Source organism: Macaca mulatta, chromosome X (assembly GCF_049350105.2).
Source record: "Macaca mulatta isolate MMU2019108-1 chromosome X, T2T-MMU8v2.0, whole genome shotgun sequence".
NCBI classification, from domain to species: Eukaryota; Metazoa; Chordata; class Mammalia; order Primates; family Cercopithecidae; genus Macaca; species Macaca mulatta.
In genome coordinates this window covers 147,254,723-147,270,826 of record NC_133426.1, presented here as the reverse complement: position 1 = coordinate 147,270,826, position 16,104 = coordinate 147,254,723, and positions in this window count along the sequence as shown.

The following is a 16,104-nucleotide window of genomic DNA, read 5'->3' as shown; positions in this document are numbered from 1 at the left end:
TTAGGTAAATTATGTGATCTAGCTCAGAGTACACAATCAGAACTTAAACCCAAATCTTCTTACACCACAGAGCATATTCATTCTACTATATAACGGGTTCTCAAGCTTTATGAAATGCCACAATTGTGACATATATCCCTAAGGTCTAACTACCCACCTGTCGTCACCAACCCGATATACCACTGATCTTTTATTGACAAACTATGGCTATTCTAATTCTCTGCAGCTGCCTTTCGGAGACAGTGAGCTCACACAGTACAGGCAGCACCTGCCTCACATACATACAAAGCCATGCCGGCCTAGACTCCTTATGGGAAAAGGATGGCATAGTACAAGTCCCCTGTTAATGAGATGTTAAGTCTGAAGCCATATCCCCATTCCTACAAAGGCAGCATACACAAGCCCTGGCCTTCATAGAAGAGTGCCCCTAAAGGGAATCTTGCCCAGTTATTTAATAAATTTGCTAGAGATTACATGTTCCCTCAAAACTCAGGGATTTCACCTAATTGGCAGCTCATTAGGATTTAATGCATTGACTATTCAAAAGGAAACACCATCCTATCCTTTATTACCCTGAGCACAGTGACCTGTCTCAGAGGAATAGTCTTCAGTCAAGTAAGAAGACTTCAAGAAAATGAATGGGAGAGCTTGTTGTGTAGTTCTTGAAGGCTAAATAATGTGTAAACTGGTCTTTGCTTTGGAATCTAAAGATGAAAGATAGGATACGGTGGACTATAGCAGGAATGGCTGACATGGCCAGAGTTTGGTAGGTGAAAATATTTTCCATGGACAACAATAAACACTGAGGAAGGTTGATGGATGTCAATCATGCTGAAGGGGCCCAGCCCAAGAGATCTGCCTGCCATGGCAGGAATATCTCAAAAAAAAAAAAAAAAAAAAAAAAGCAGGCATCAGTCATATTCCCAGAAGCAGGAGAGGGGTGGGTAGAGTCAAAGGTAGTCAGCTTAAAGGGCGCATCACCCATGATAGAGATGATGCAGTGGGATGATCCCATGGTGGAGTGTCTCCAGAGAGTTCTTAAAATCACTGTACAAGAGGAAGAGCCAGTACTGGGGTGTGTGTCACATCCACAGCAGGCCAATGCAAGATAAACACTGTACAGTCAGGTAAAGCTTTGCCCATTTCCTTTCATCCATCCTATCTGGCAGGTCGAAGTGAAGCCAGAAGAAGCATAATGCCTGGAAGAGGAGGGTGGCAAAAGCTGATGAGAATGAAGAAAAGAAACACTCTGTCCCTTTGGTGGACTCCATCATGTGCTGCCCAGTTTCTCATTCAGAAATGAAGGGCTAGGCCGAGCACGGTGGCTCATCCCTATAATCCCAGCACTGTGGGAGACCCAGGCGGGTGGATCACAAGGTCAGGAGATCAAGACCAGCCTGGCCAACATGGTGAAACTCCATCTCTACTAAAAATACAAAAATTAGCTCAGTGTGGCGGTGCATGCCTGTAATCCCAGCTACTCGGGAGGCTGAGGCAGGAGAATCGCTTGAACCCAGGAGGCAGAGGTTGCAGTGACCCAAGGTCATGCCACTATACTCTAGCTTGGGTGACAGAGCGAGACTCTGCCTCAAAAAAAAAAAAAAAAAAAAAAAAAAAAAAAAAAAGAAAAGAAAAGAAAAGAAAAGAAAAGAAATGAAATGAAATGAAGGGCTTACTTTCCCAGGAGTGCTGCCAGTTGACAGCCCTTGGCTCTCTGCCCCTTTATGAGGATTACCACAGCTGCAAAAGGCCACCTTTCCCCAAGCCATGTCTTCTTTCAGAGAAGAGTGACCTACACTCAATGACTGATAAATACAAGGTGTAAATGCCTGGCTCCCTCACCCAACTCAGGACAACTCTGATGGGTGATCTCAGCTTCAGAGTTTCCCATTGGGTTGGCCAAGACCTCTGCTGGGATGTACTGCAGTTTAAGTCCTCCTGTATAATCCTGCTTCTTTCCATTTATTTCTATCCACAGGTGTCGATCCCAAAGGCACTCTCTAATGAGCCTTCTGTTTGTCTATTCCCAGCTCAGAATTCGCTTCTGGGGATCACAATCTGAACCAGCTCCACATTTCCGACTAGATTCTTCTGAGTCTAGGTTGAGCCAAAAGCTATAAGGAAGTAGAGAAACTTTATATTGAAAAAGACCCGAGTTCCTGTTTTTATCTGACTGGGCTTTTTAATACTTTAGGCTGAGATTTCTCATTAAAAACTGAAAGTGACTGACAAAGCTATGAAATCTGCCTGAGATTCTGTCCATGAGGAGAAAGGGAGCTCTTATAGAATGAACTTGAAAGTCACTAATTGGAGAAATTAAAGTGTTTTCATTATTTCACTTCTCACCCCCATTAAGTACAGCCTGGTCGATAAAATAGTTGCACAGGTCATGCCACCGTTTTCCTGGTGTCTGAGGTTCGTTACTATCTGGTATGCAATTTGGAGATGATCACTGTTAACTTAGAATTCATCTCTGTAGGAAGACATGCAGTGGTTGCAATGGTGCTGCCAGAACTCCAAATGTGTTTGTCACTCACTTGGATGATGCTTCATAGGGGTTTGTTCATTGGTTCACTTGTTTCTCCTCACTGGTAGCAACTCTTCTTTCAATGATCCCATTTTTGATTTCTGGAAATACTTAAAAATGACTCAACCAAACCTGCTAAATCAGGTAGGTAATAATATTTTCAGTCCAACATGCATTTTAAAGCAAAGTTATACGAAAAATGTCCTCGTTTGGCTAGATCACTGCCTCTAAAAGTAAAAGGAATTCTGAACATCATTTGAGAAATGTAAGGATCTTTAGAAGGAGCTGAATATTCTCATTTGGATACCTAAGTTGTGGTATGTATATTTTCCAGGCACCATCTATCTTGAATTGTAAATTACACTAGTATTCGATAGATAACCCAGGAAAGTTATAAAGATGGGAAGTGATCCTCTGATGCTACACGTTGGCAACCATGCCAGAAGAATAGTAAAAGCAAAAAAATGTTCCAGGCAAACAGACTCACACAAGGCTCTGTGGAAAGCAGCCTCTGATGTCAAATTGCCAAAAGCAGACATTTGGGAACTTGTTATACTTATGCTATTGGAATATAAAATATCACTCCATCCCCACCCTCAACATGTATACCTGTATGACAAAATGTAAAACAACCTCTTCTAAGCCACAGCAGATGCTTGCTTCAGAAAGTAACAAAATGGGATATGAGCAGGAAATTGTTTTTATATGCATTAGCAAAAGAAGAGTTCAAAGCCCAGCAAGCCAGCAGCCATGGGCATAGTGGGCCAGATGGAGTATGGAGAGCTAGATGACCTGATAACTGATTACTTTCACTCTTGTTTCCCATGGGGGACATAGAAGACCTAAATGTCATCCATCTTACTATTGCCCTCAAATATTAGTCCCATATACACAGAGGTTAACAAATGCACAGTCATGCACCTTTCCCCTGAGCACATACAGCTTAGGATAGGATAGAACCCATAGCTGAAGTTAACAACAATGCATCTACTTGGAAAAAAAAGATGGGCACGGGGCAACTTTTTAATACTTCAGTGTTAGTATGAAGCTTACACTTTGACAATTCTGACATCACAATAAGAATAATGAATCCAGTACTATTTTCCTGTACAAAGCAAACAGTGGACATTTCCAGAGTGACTCCATTGGGCCTGGCACTGAGTTTAACACTGTAGGGGATGGAAAAACAAATGAAACATAAAAAAACTCACACTTCAGAGAAGAAGGTAAACTCATAAACAATTACCGAACAGTGTGTTGCATGGCCTAATGGCCGTATAACAGCAGTTATTACAACTGTATTTAGTAAAGAATTAGTGAGAGGATGTTATAAATATTATATTGACATCATCAACTCAAAATCATGAGTGTTGTTATCTTGCGTCTACCCATTCCTGTCCTGCAATACCACTACATAGGCCACTCCTGGACTCTTAAAGTGTTCTATTTCATCAGAGGACTGCACTGTTTTATAAAGAAAATTATAATATTAATTTTTAAATCTCCATTATGTATTCAAAGCTTCTTAATAGACCTCATAGATGATCTTATATTAGCTAGATACAGAATCATCTGAAACATAGACTAAAGTGGAAATAAATAGCTTCTGACAAGGAAATAACAGAAGGAAGATGTTTCTTTCTAACAAAAATGTGACAGTGTTACATCAATCCACCAAGTCTCCCAGGGATTTGAAAAAGCAGCAAAGGTGTCAGAATACGCCATTACTTCTTACTATTCCTGTCTCAGAGAAATGAATTTGGTATTTCAATTATATTCTTCCCTGTGGGGCAGGAGAGCTAATGTATTATTTATTTTTAAAGAAATTAAAATGCTACCATTTTCATAATTTTGCCTAATTTTTTCATCAAAAATAAAAGAAAATTTTCAGAAAGCAAAACACATATGGGTGTCAATCACATACCTCCCTCAATTCTGATATTAAACTTTTAAATGAGATATCCCTTTGGAAGCCTGGCTCTAAACAACAAATTTATTTTCTCGCACCATTCGTAAGAAAATTGCAATCTTAATCAAAAACTCATTTCTTGGCATTTCTGCAAAATAATTCTTACTGAATATTTCAACAGGAAAATCTGAAGGAAATGAGATATCCTGAGCAAATCTGTAGATACTTGCACATAAATGGAAGTGAAAATTTTTAACAAAAGCTTGCTAGGGTAGTAGTGATAGGCACTCCTTACAAACACAACAAGTGGGTTTTTTGATATGATATGTAATGATTATTTTTAAAAATGTGAACCTATTTCATAGCTTACAGCATGGAGAGAGACTCACAGAAAGAATCTTCTCAAGCCTTCTCACACAATTCTAGAGCCCAGCCTGGGGAAGATGCTAACAGCGCCAACCTAGAAACCTCCCAAATAACAACGCTGTCCAACAGCTTCCAATACGGTTATGAAAGCTACTTAGAAGCTAGCTCTAACTAGCATCGTGTTTAAGCAATCCACTTCCTACCCAACTATACAGAAGCCTGGCTTATACAGGCAATCCAAGAAAGCATGGAAAGATGACCCACTCCTTCCCAGGATTTCATAGAGCATGTGTTGAATACAGCTGATATCTAGCCCTGCAAAGCTCCTTTAAGAAATCATGTTCACAACATAGAGTCGGGCCACCCACACTCCACCCACAATATAGTGGTATCCTATCATTTATCCATAGTCTCTGTTCTGATCTGCTTCAGCAACCTATCTTTTAGTCAGTGTCCTAAGTGGTTCTTCTTATCCCAGATTTGGTCCTGGTGACTTGTTATGTTATTTACAGTTTCATCTAACATCTTGAACCCAAACTTGGTACCATTTTTGCAGCTCTGATGTCTTGCTTTTCTCATCTATGATTTGGCTATTTCCTCTGATTCTCCTGCTTCAGAAACTACTTGGTCCATTTTGGCTGCAAATGTTCACATGTGGAGGCCCTGGTAGTGACGACAACGAAGAGCTAATGGACAAGAAAAACCACACGATTTGTATGCAACATGCATACATACATGCAAACAAAATGCAATTATATCATCCACTTGTTCACATTATGCTAAAGTATGGTTTTACGTAACAAAGACATTTTTACTAGACAGCAGTTCTAAAACATTATTGTTTAAAGTTCACTTAGGCTGAACAAAAGACGCTGTAGCCCACTTACCTCACTGATTGATTCCCACTTTCTAATGGAAGAAAAACTCAATAATAATTAAGCTCTGTTAGAGGGAAAATATCTTTCCTTACTTCTGATTTAAGTGTGGAGATATTTTCTTGGTCTCTCTTCACTCATTTACTCAATCTGCCCTCGGGGAAAGTGAAGTGACTTGTCTAATTGGTAAATATGGGAGAATCAAGCTCATCTCTGAATCTCTTCTCCTTGCTTCTTGCTGTTCTCTGCTACTACAGGGATTCTGCCCCTTTAAGAGGGTAGGGAGAGTATCCTGGGTTAGTGCTGTTGGGACTGGGTGGGTAAATCTGCCTATTTCAGAGGTTCTGTACCAACAAGCACAGTTTGCTAGCAGAGCTAAGGCCACATAGTCCAAGCTGATCTAGAAAGGTAATAAAGATAGTATTTTGACTCCACCTGCCATATGTTTGTTCTCTCAAATTGTTTTGAAACGGTTGGGGGAAAAGGGTGCCTGTCACCTTGGAGACCCCAATAAACATCATTGCATAAGACCAAGGATTTTGCTTGTCTTCTCTGTTGTGTGTATCTAGCATAAGGGTTAATTAACAAATTTACTGACCAGTGAAATGTAAGGGGAAGGACACTTTGGGAAAGGCTTCCCCTTTCCTCTTGGAAAGATTCTTAAGGAAGGATCATTCTCTTCTCAGGCTTTTGGGTGGGGCCTTGGGAGGCTACTGTTCTTGAAGCCGCTTAAAGCCACCTTTCCACCATGAGAGGATAAGCCTGAGACTGAAGACGGTCAAATAAATAGATGGAAAGGACCTGGGTCCCTGATAGTATTTCTAAGTCATGGTTATAACCAATTCTGTGACCACTTGGGCCCTGAACTTTGTGTCATAGGTAATAATAAATCTCCTTATGGTTTAAGGCAGTAAACTGGCTTACTAAATTGAGCCTTCTGTTGCTTGAATGGAAAGCCTATCTAAGTGACAGAGCAACAAAAAAGGCAGTGACTGCTCATAATCCCCTGAGGAAAGACTGTAACAAACATGTATACATAAATACATTAGATAATTTTAGATATTGATGCATGCACCGCAGAAGACAGAGTAGTGTAGAAGGAAGACCACGAGGGCTGCATTCCCTTGGGTGGGCAGGGAAGGCTTCACTGAGGAGAGTAATGCTTGACTTGAGACCTGTATGACAAGAAGGAGTCATCCATCTGAAAAGACAAAGGAATAGCATGCCAGGGAGAAAGAAGAGCAATTTAAAAGACTTCGGGTTGGCCAGGCGCGGTGGCTCACACCTGTAATCCCAGCACTTTGGGAGGCTGAGGTGGGCGATCATGAGGTCAGGAGATCGAGACCATCCTGGCCAACATGGTGAAACCCTGTCTCTACTAAAAATACAAAAATCAGCTGGGCATGGTGGCACCTGCCTGTAATCCCAGCTACTTGGGAGGCTGAGGCAGGAGAATCACTTGAACCCACGAGGCAGAGGTTACAGTGAGCTGAGATTGTGCCACTGCATTCCAGCCTAGCGACAGAGCAAGACTCCATCTCAAAAAAAAAAAAAAAAAAAAAAAAAAAAAAGACTTTGAGGTAGGAATGGGATTGACATGTTCAGTCGAAGAGAAAGCCAGTGTGACTGGAGCAGAGCAAACGTAGGGGAACATAGAAGGTGATAAGGTTAGCAAAGTAGGCAGAGCCCAGATCACAGAAAGTTTTGTAGACCACTAAAAGGAGAATAGGTACTTCTCTGGTTGCTAATGGAAAGCTCTTAGAAGATTTTAAGCAGTAGAATGGTAGGTTTGACTTAAAATGTTTTAAGATGTAGTGATGGTTAATTTGATGTGTCGACTGGGCTAAGGAATGCCCAGAGGAGTTCATCATAATCCCAAAATACACAATCCCAAATGTCATAATTTGGAATGTTGACACCCTGGAAGATCAAAATCTCAAAAACATGAATTTGGAAAAAATAATTAAAACTTTTTAAATATATTTAGTTACATGTTAAACAAAATTTTAATATATTTATTTATATGTTAAATAAATTACATGTTAAATAAATTTTAAGAGGGAATTTATTTGAGAAACATTTTAAAGCATAACAGAACCCTTCATAAGTCAGTTTACATAATAAAATAAGCAGTAATAACATATATATTTTTGCAAACATGGACACTACCTAATATACAGATATATATCTGTCACACAGGCATAACAGTTATGAGCAGACAAACCCTATTCATAAAGAAATAGGTCAAAAAAATGTATCAATGCATATCACTTTGGTTGGTAATTGTCTGTCCCCAGTTCTAGAACACAATCATCCGAAACACCATGACAGACAACCTAAGTGTTTTGAGGAGCTGGATCAAAAATTGCAATAGGCCACCGTCACATCACCAACACACCAAGGGCCAAGATCTCAAGAAATTGTATTGTGCACGAATGCAGATGTACAAAAAGGGCATCTCTTCATTCACTGAAGAAGTTTCAATGGTTTTACATACACGCGTAACGCTTACTACACACAAAGTTAATGCTGTGATAATACACTTTCATGGAGATGCATTTGCAAAACAATGCATACAATGAATTAGAACTCTCCAAACGTCTTTACACAATTTCAACCTCCAGTATTGAAAATAATGCAAAGATGAAACACAGTAGAATGGAAAAACTAATGCTGACAATTTAAAATAGCAGAAAAAAACTTTTAAAAAAAGAAAAGAAAAAACAAAAACAAAACAAACCAGAAATTAAAAATGAAAATTTAACATATGAAAAAATGTATTGCAGGGTTAGATTATGAGCGATTGCACAGAGATAATTCATAAGACCTGGCTGACTTTCACAAACATTAAGTATATTTTGAAGTTTTGCATCATGAGAAATAGCTGCTGTTTTCTTTCTTTCTTTTTCTTTTTTCTTTTCTTTTTCTGTAGATGAACTGTGAAAATGTTTTATTAAAGAAGACTGAACAAGTTGTCATGGAAATTGTTCTAATTTGAGACATACTGGATACATTGATCTTTTATTCCTGAACCCACCACACCTCCTGAAATCTAAGACATGCAGTTTCATAGGGACTACAGATTTTGCTGCGAAAGGTAATAGATTAGATCCAGACCTTTGTAACTGTTAGAAAAAGCATTAACTGAACTGTATTTGTTTTTCTATCATTAATATTAGTAACTACATTTTCAAATAGGTTGTGTTGGTTTTGATAAGTAAAAATATGGCGCCATATAACAATTTACATTCTCAGCATACTTTCCACTGTGCTGGGTCTTCCTAAAACTGCCTACGTGTAACTGGAGGAATAAGTTAAACCTGGAAGAATACCCACCTCCCCCATCCTCTTGGCCCTGCCAGTAGAGGACATAAAGAGAATGAAAACACGAAACTGAGCCTTTTGTTTTGTTTTGTTTTGTTTGACACAGAGTCTGGCTCTGTCGCCCAGGCTGGAGTGCAATGGCACAATCTCGGCTCGCTGCAACCTCCGCCTGCCAGGTTCTAGCAATTCTCCTGCCTCTGCCTCCCAAATAGCTAGGACTACAGGTACACATCACCATGCCCGGCTAATTTTTTGTATTTTTAGTAGAGATGGGGTTTCACCATGCTGGCCAGGCTGGTCTCGAACTCCTGACCTCGTAATCTGCCTGCCTCGGTCTCCCAAAGTGCTGGGATTATAGGCATGAGCTACCGCACCAGGCCTAAACGGAGCCTTTACAAGAAGTAAGTAATCTCAAAGCTTTTACGATCTTTGATAGCTAAGAGAGGTCATCAGGAGCTACATGGCTCAGCAATGGGCCTCTTTCTTACTGTTGGTAAGTCTAAATAGGGATGATATGAAAGCTAATAATGAATGAAAGCACATTGTTGATGAAAATATTCATCAAAACACACCATAATTAAGTTAAAGTTAAAATGCACAAAAATAGCCATGGTAAACCACAACCTACTCAGGACAACATTGAAAACGAACTGCTGTTTATAGGAAGAACATTTGATAACTCCAGCAGCCAGCCGTGCGTGAGCATGCAGAGGAAGAGCCTCGCAATCCTGAATTTGAGTCTTCAGTAGACTTAAGCAATGTATTTATCTTAGCTTATGAATAACAAGTTTGAGAAATTTTGGGGGTGTTTTTTTGAGACGCAGTCTCACTTTGTCGCCCAGGCTGCAGTGCAGTGGCACGATCTCGGCTCACTGCAAGGTCCACCTCCCAGGTTCATGCCATTCTCCTGCTTCAGCCTCCAGAGTAGCTGGGACTACAGGCGCCTGCCACCACACCCGGCTAATTTTTTTGTATTTTTTTTGGTAGAGACAGGGTTTCACCGTGTTAGCCAGGATGGTCTCGATCTCCTGACCTCGTAATCTGCCCACCTCGGCCTCCCAAAGTGCTGGGATTACAGGCTTGAGCCACCGTGCCCGGCCTCAAGTTTGAGAAAGTTTTAATCGCTCTCTTAGAAAGTTAATAGTATTAGATAGTGGTTAAGAGCAAGGACTCTGGAGCCAGCCTGCTGAGGTTTGAATCCCAACTCTGCCATTTACTAGCTGTGTGTTCTTGAAGCAGATTACCTAACTTCTCTGTACCTCTGTTTTCCATCCATAAAATGGGGACAATAAACATATCATCTACCACAGGGTTGTTATGAGGGTTACATATGTTTAATTCATACTTATAAATTGCTTACAGCAGTGTCGTGCCTATAGTACTCTATATGAGTGTATAAAAAGTAAGTTCTCCTAATCATAAATAAAATGATCGTCTATGGAATTCTGCACCATTTGCCTTCAATAACCAAGGAAAGATTCATTCCTTGAATTATAGTTTAAAATTCATTTATAATCCATCAGATTAATACTTATTGCCCAGCAGTGGACCTGCGAACATATTTTGAGACTCCGTTTAAAGACATCTAGTCATATTACAAATGAGGAAATTGACAACTATGGCAGGGAAAGAACTAGCCCAGGGTAATAACTCTTAAATTGTAGCAGAGTTAAGAATAGAAGTCAAGTCATGACTTTCTCTACCAGCCACTTCTCTACCTTGCTAAGGCTGAGATTAAAATATATTTTGTGAGGAATTTGTTATATATGATCTTGGAAAAATTTATGCTAATGAAGATTGTATTTACACCAACAATTAAAGTAAATTGTGTGCTTAGTGCACTAGAATCACATGTTATGTGTGAGACTGTGATTCTCAATGTCGTTGATATTACTTGTTACACAGGCCTTTTACCAATATGGCTTTCTTTCTCTGTGACTAAATTAAGTCACAAGATTAATATTGCCTTCTATTACACATTCAAAAACAATGCCTTTGTAGTCAAATAAACCAAACCTGTTGAAAGAATAACCCCAAGGCAATTTTATTCCTTACTCTAATACTTCAAAAGATATCTTCCTAATGAGTGACTCAACAGTAGTTTAATTGCAATTTTGATTTTCCGCATCAGAATGTCTTCATCTTTTTAGCTTCAAATATTACATTATTAAGAATGTATCCAGCACAACAACTAAACATGAAAACCAGCTCAGAGGCAATGAAGTATAAAACCAGAAATTCCTTCTTAATTGCTTTGTCAGCTAAAGAAAAGCAAAAATAAGCAAAGAGCACGGCCTCCAGTTTTTTAAGGACATTTTCTGAAAGCCAAGGTTGTGAATTCACCTGCTGGATTTCTAATACTCCAGTAGTCCCTGCAAGACTCATTTACTGAAAAGCAACGCAGAGCTTTGGGTGAGACCTCTTAAAAAGAAAAGCTAACACTTTGCAAATATGCCTTTAATTTTTATATTTATCACAGATAAAAACCTAGTGAGTTTTTAAAATGCGAGTTAACGTTTGCAAGTGTGAAACATCAAATAGCAAACTCATCAATTCAAGTATTTTTGCAATTTCCTAACAGGCCATGGCTATGTTTGGACTACAGTCCTATCAGTTTGTTACAACCATTACTGCCTTCCAGGAAGCAGTGATTGAGATTTGTCCAGAGGTGTGAATTGCATAAATAATACATTTTCTTCTGTGGGTTTAGTTGACCTCAATATTTGATACTTACTAGAGTAATAAACAATTATGGTTCATCAAGATAGCAATAGAACACTATGTATTGAATATATTACTTTTGTAAAGAACTACCAGCAAAAAAATGTTAATGCATTATGGTACATTAATAAAATCTTAGATTAACTATGTCAGAACTGGAAGATCCTTTAGAGATTTTTCAGTGAAACCCCCACAGTTGAAAGACAAGGAAATGGTGGTTCAGATCAGTGAGTTAGTCTTGGAACCAGAAGACATCTGAATCCCTGTCCAGTAGTCATCTTAATTTGGGTTTGTGTTTTGTGTTTGTTTGTGTGTAAGGTTCAGCAAATGTATTGCCCATATAGGGTCTACATCAATTTGGTCAATGCCAAGGTTTTCTCTGAAATAAATAGTAATCTAGACAAGGCATTATTGCAAAAAATTCCCATTTTTGTTATTAAAGTGTATGGATATTAACTCATGTTAGCTCTTCATCCGTGATGTATTCATATTTGTAAGAAAAAGAAAAGTAATCTTGGAGAACTTCCATATTACAGCCATTTTCCACTATTTATAAACATGATTTTTCATATGTTCCTTCTCAAATTTATATTAAACTATTACATACTAAGACATTATAATAGCTATAGAGTCATTTCTATAGTTTTGTAAAGACAATTGTACAAGTTTATTTTAGGCAAACTAAGAAAGTAAGCTAACTGAAAAAACAATTGTCTTGAAAATAGAATTGCACAGCAATGACAGGAGCATTGGTCTTTTTGATGCTTTCATAGAAGCTGACTGCCACAATATATCTTTCTAAACTTTCAAAGGCAGATAATATAATTGTATAATAATAGCCAATCAAATCTTTTCTCTGATTTGGATTCAACATCTATTGTAATCCTTACTGAAAATATTACATGGGCCGGGCTCGGTGGCTAACGCCTATAATCCCAGCACTTTGGGAGGCCAAGGTGAGCAGATCACCTGAGGTCGCGAGTTCAAGACCAGCCTGACCGAGATGGAGGAACCCCGTCTCTACTAAAAATACAAAATTAGCCAGGCATGGTGGTGCATGCCTGTAATCCCAGCTACTTGAGAGGCTGAGGCAGGAGAATCGTTTGAACTGGGGAGGCGGAGGTTGCAGTGAACCAAGATTGTGCCATTGCACTCCAACCTGGACAACAAGAGTGAAATCCTAGCACTCACTCACTCTCTCTCTCTCTCTCTCTCTCTCTCTCTCTCTCTCTCTCTCTCCATATATATAAGTATATATTACATGGTGCTCAGTAAACAGAACAGGTTCCTTATCCACAACATCGGTTTCCTTCTCTCATTTGCTCAAATGAGGTGCCTCATTGGTCCACTCAACAGATTTTATCTCGACAGAGCGTAGAGGACTGCGCTGTGTCAGCTGCCTTAAAGGGGAATAGTGAACTATAAAACAGCTTAGCTATTATGTGCAATTGGCTACTCATCAACAGAGTACCCCACCTCTCGTATTACCTGTGATCTAGCCACCTTTGTTTTGGGGTCCTCCTGTGGGACAAGCAATATGGGGAGCTGACAATATACTGATCATGCTTTTGCTGTCTATGTAAGTAATACAGTGTCTGAATATATTTGGGCTAATGTTTTATGTTTTTCCAGCTTAATATGTCAGGCAGCTTAACCTAAAGATGAGTGGTAAAGACCCCAGGTTCTACAGCCAGATAATCTGAGTTTACATCCCAACTGCTATGGTTTGAATGTTCATTGCCTCCAAAACTCAACTTGAAAGTTAATTGACATTGTAACAGTATTAAGAGTTGGGACATTGGAAAGGTCATTAGGCCATAGGGACTGTGCCCTTATGGGTGATATTAATGTTATTATAAATGGGCAAGTTTGGCTTCCTCTTTTACGCACATGTCTTTCCACCGGCCACCATATAATGACCCAGAAAGAAGGTCCTTGCCAGATGCTGTACCTTGACCTTGAACTTCCCATTCTCTAGAACTTTGAGCTAATAAATTTCTGTTCATTATAAATTACCCAGTCTCACTTTTTGAAAGAAGACATACATACAGCCAACAAGCACTAATGCAAATCAAAACCATAATGAGATACCATCTCACACCAGTCAGAATGGCTATTATTAAAAAGTCAAAAAATAACAGATGCTGATGAGGTTGCGGAGAAAAGGTGACACTTACACACTGTTGATAACAGAGGAAATTATTTAAACCATTGGGCAAAACATGTGGCAATTCCTCAAAGAGCTGAAAACAGAACTACCATTTGACCCAGCAATCCCATTACTGGGCATATACCCAGAGGAAAATAAATCAGTCTACCAAAAAGACACATTCACTTCACTTGTATTTTCATCACAGTGTTATTCATAATAGCAAAGACATGGAATCCACCTAAATGCCCGTCAAGAGTAGACTGGATGAAGAAAATGTGGTACACATACTCCATGGAATACTGTGCAGTCATTAAAAAAAACAAGATCATGTCCTTTGCAGGAACATGGATGGAGCTGGAAGCCATAATCCTCAGCAAACTAATGCAGGAACAGGAAACCAAATACTGTATATTCTCACTTGTAAGTGGGAGCTAAATGGTAAGACCATATGGCCACAAAGATGGGAACAACAGAAATTGGGGCCTACTTGAGGGTGGAGGGTGAGAGAAGAGAGATGAACAGAAAAGAATAACTATTGGGTACTAGGCTTAGTGCCTGGGTGAAGAAATAATCTGTACAATAAATCGCTGTGGTATGAATTTACTTATATAACAAACCTCCACATATACCCCTAGACCTAACATTGAAAGTGTTAAAAATAAAATAAGATAAATGAATAACTCAGTCTCAGGTATTCTATTATAGCAGCACAAAATGGAGTAAGATATAACCCTCTCAATTATGAGCTATGTGATTTTGCCCAAGGTACAAATAACCTTTCTGTGCCTTGATTTCCTAATATTATTCATTGTTATCTAAGCCTCGATGATGGTAAAAGAGCAAGTTTACTGTGTCAAATAACCAGTCCAGTAACATCGTAAAACAAGCTACCCGACTTTTTTTTTTAGCCATCACATATTAATTTAAGTGACTATTTTTCACTAGCCATTATACACAATATGATGACTTTTAAGGAATGGAACCATGAAACCACCTTATTGTAAGTACTGGAGTAAAGGACATGTGCTCAATGACTAATATGCACAATAAGCCTTCCAAGAGCTCAGAGGGGAGAGGGACCACTTTGCCCCCAGGCCACAGTGTGAGTACAGTCTGTATATTTTCCTCATTTAAAACCTAATCAGTTTTAGCAAAGCCATAGTTGTCTTCCCTAACTATTCCAGAAATAGGTCAACCATTCCTTAATAAAGGGAAAGGAAACCAATGATTTCCAGCAGCAACATTATGATGGTAAATGATTCTAGAAATGCATCAATTATCCTTTATAGTGAAAACCATTTTCAGGTACCAACATAATAATGATAAACTCATAAATTATACAGCATAAACACACAATATATAAGTCATATATTCTTGTTCATTATGTGAAATTTACTTTCATTAAAATGTTTATTATATTCTGCTCAAAGAATACATGCTCATTGAAAATTTTGAAGAAGAGAGGGAGCCAAGATAGCCAACTAGATGCAGCCAGAAGGCACAAGTCCCACTGAGAGACAGGAACATTGGGAAGACTGGCACACTCTGAGCAGATCTTCAAAGGGAAGGCATTGAGAGTGGATGAAAGGAGGGCACAGACCTTGGACTGAAAGGGCAAAAAGTGTATGGCCCTTTCCCCTCCTCCCCCGATGGCACACATGTGTGCACACATCCAGCCTCCCACCATGTTGGCATGAGCACACCCTGCCACTCTCACCAACACTACCAGCGCCCCACTCCCACGGAGGCTCAGGCAGCCCACTGCACCACTTCCACTGCTGCAGTGCTAATGCATGCACGGGTGCCAGAACCACACCCATACTGATGCCCTGCCCCTGCCATGCCATGTCTGCCATGCTGCCCAGACCCCACCCCCATGTGGGCACCCCTTCATGCCATTCCATTTGCTGGCACAAATAAGTGAGCACAGATCTAGCTGGCACTGCCTGGATGAAACATTTTAGCCAGCACTTCCCCATCAAAGTATTGTGGCCTACAGAGCAGATCACTTCGGCCTCTCCAACAAAACAGGTTTCAAACCTCAAGAGGCAAGGAATGAAAGTTGGGAGTCTAGAACCAGCCCCCCAGAGTTAGAGCATGCCAAATCTACCAAACAAATGGAAAACACAAAAAAGGAGGAATTGCTATTCTACTTTCCGATGAAACAGAGTTTAAACCAACAACAATCCAAAACGACAAAGAAGGGCATTACATTGTGTTAAAAGATTCA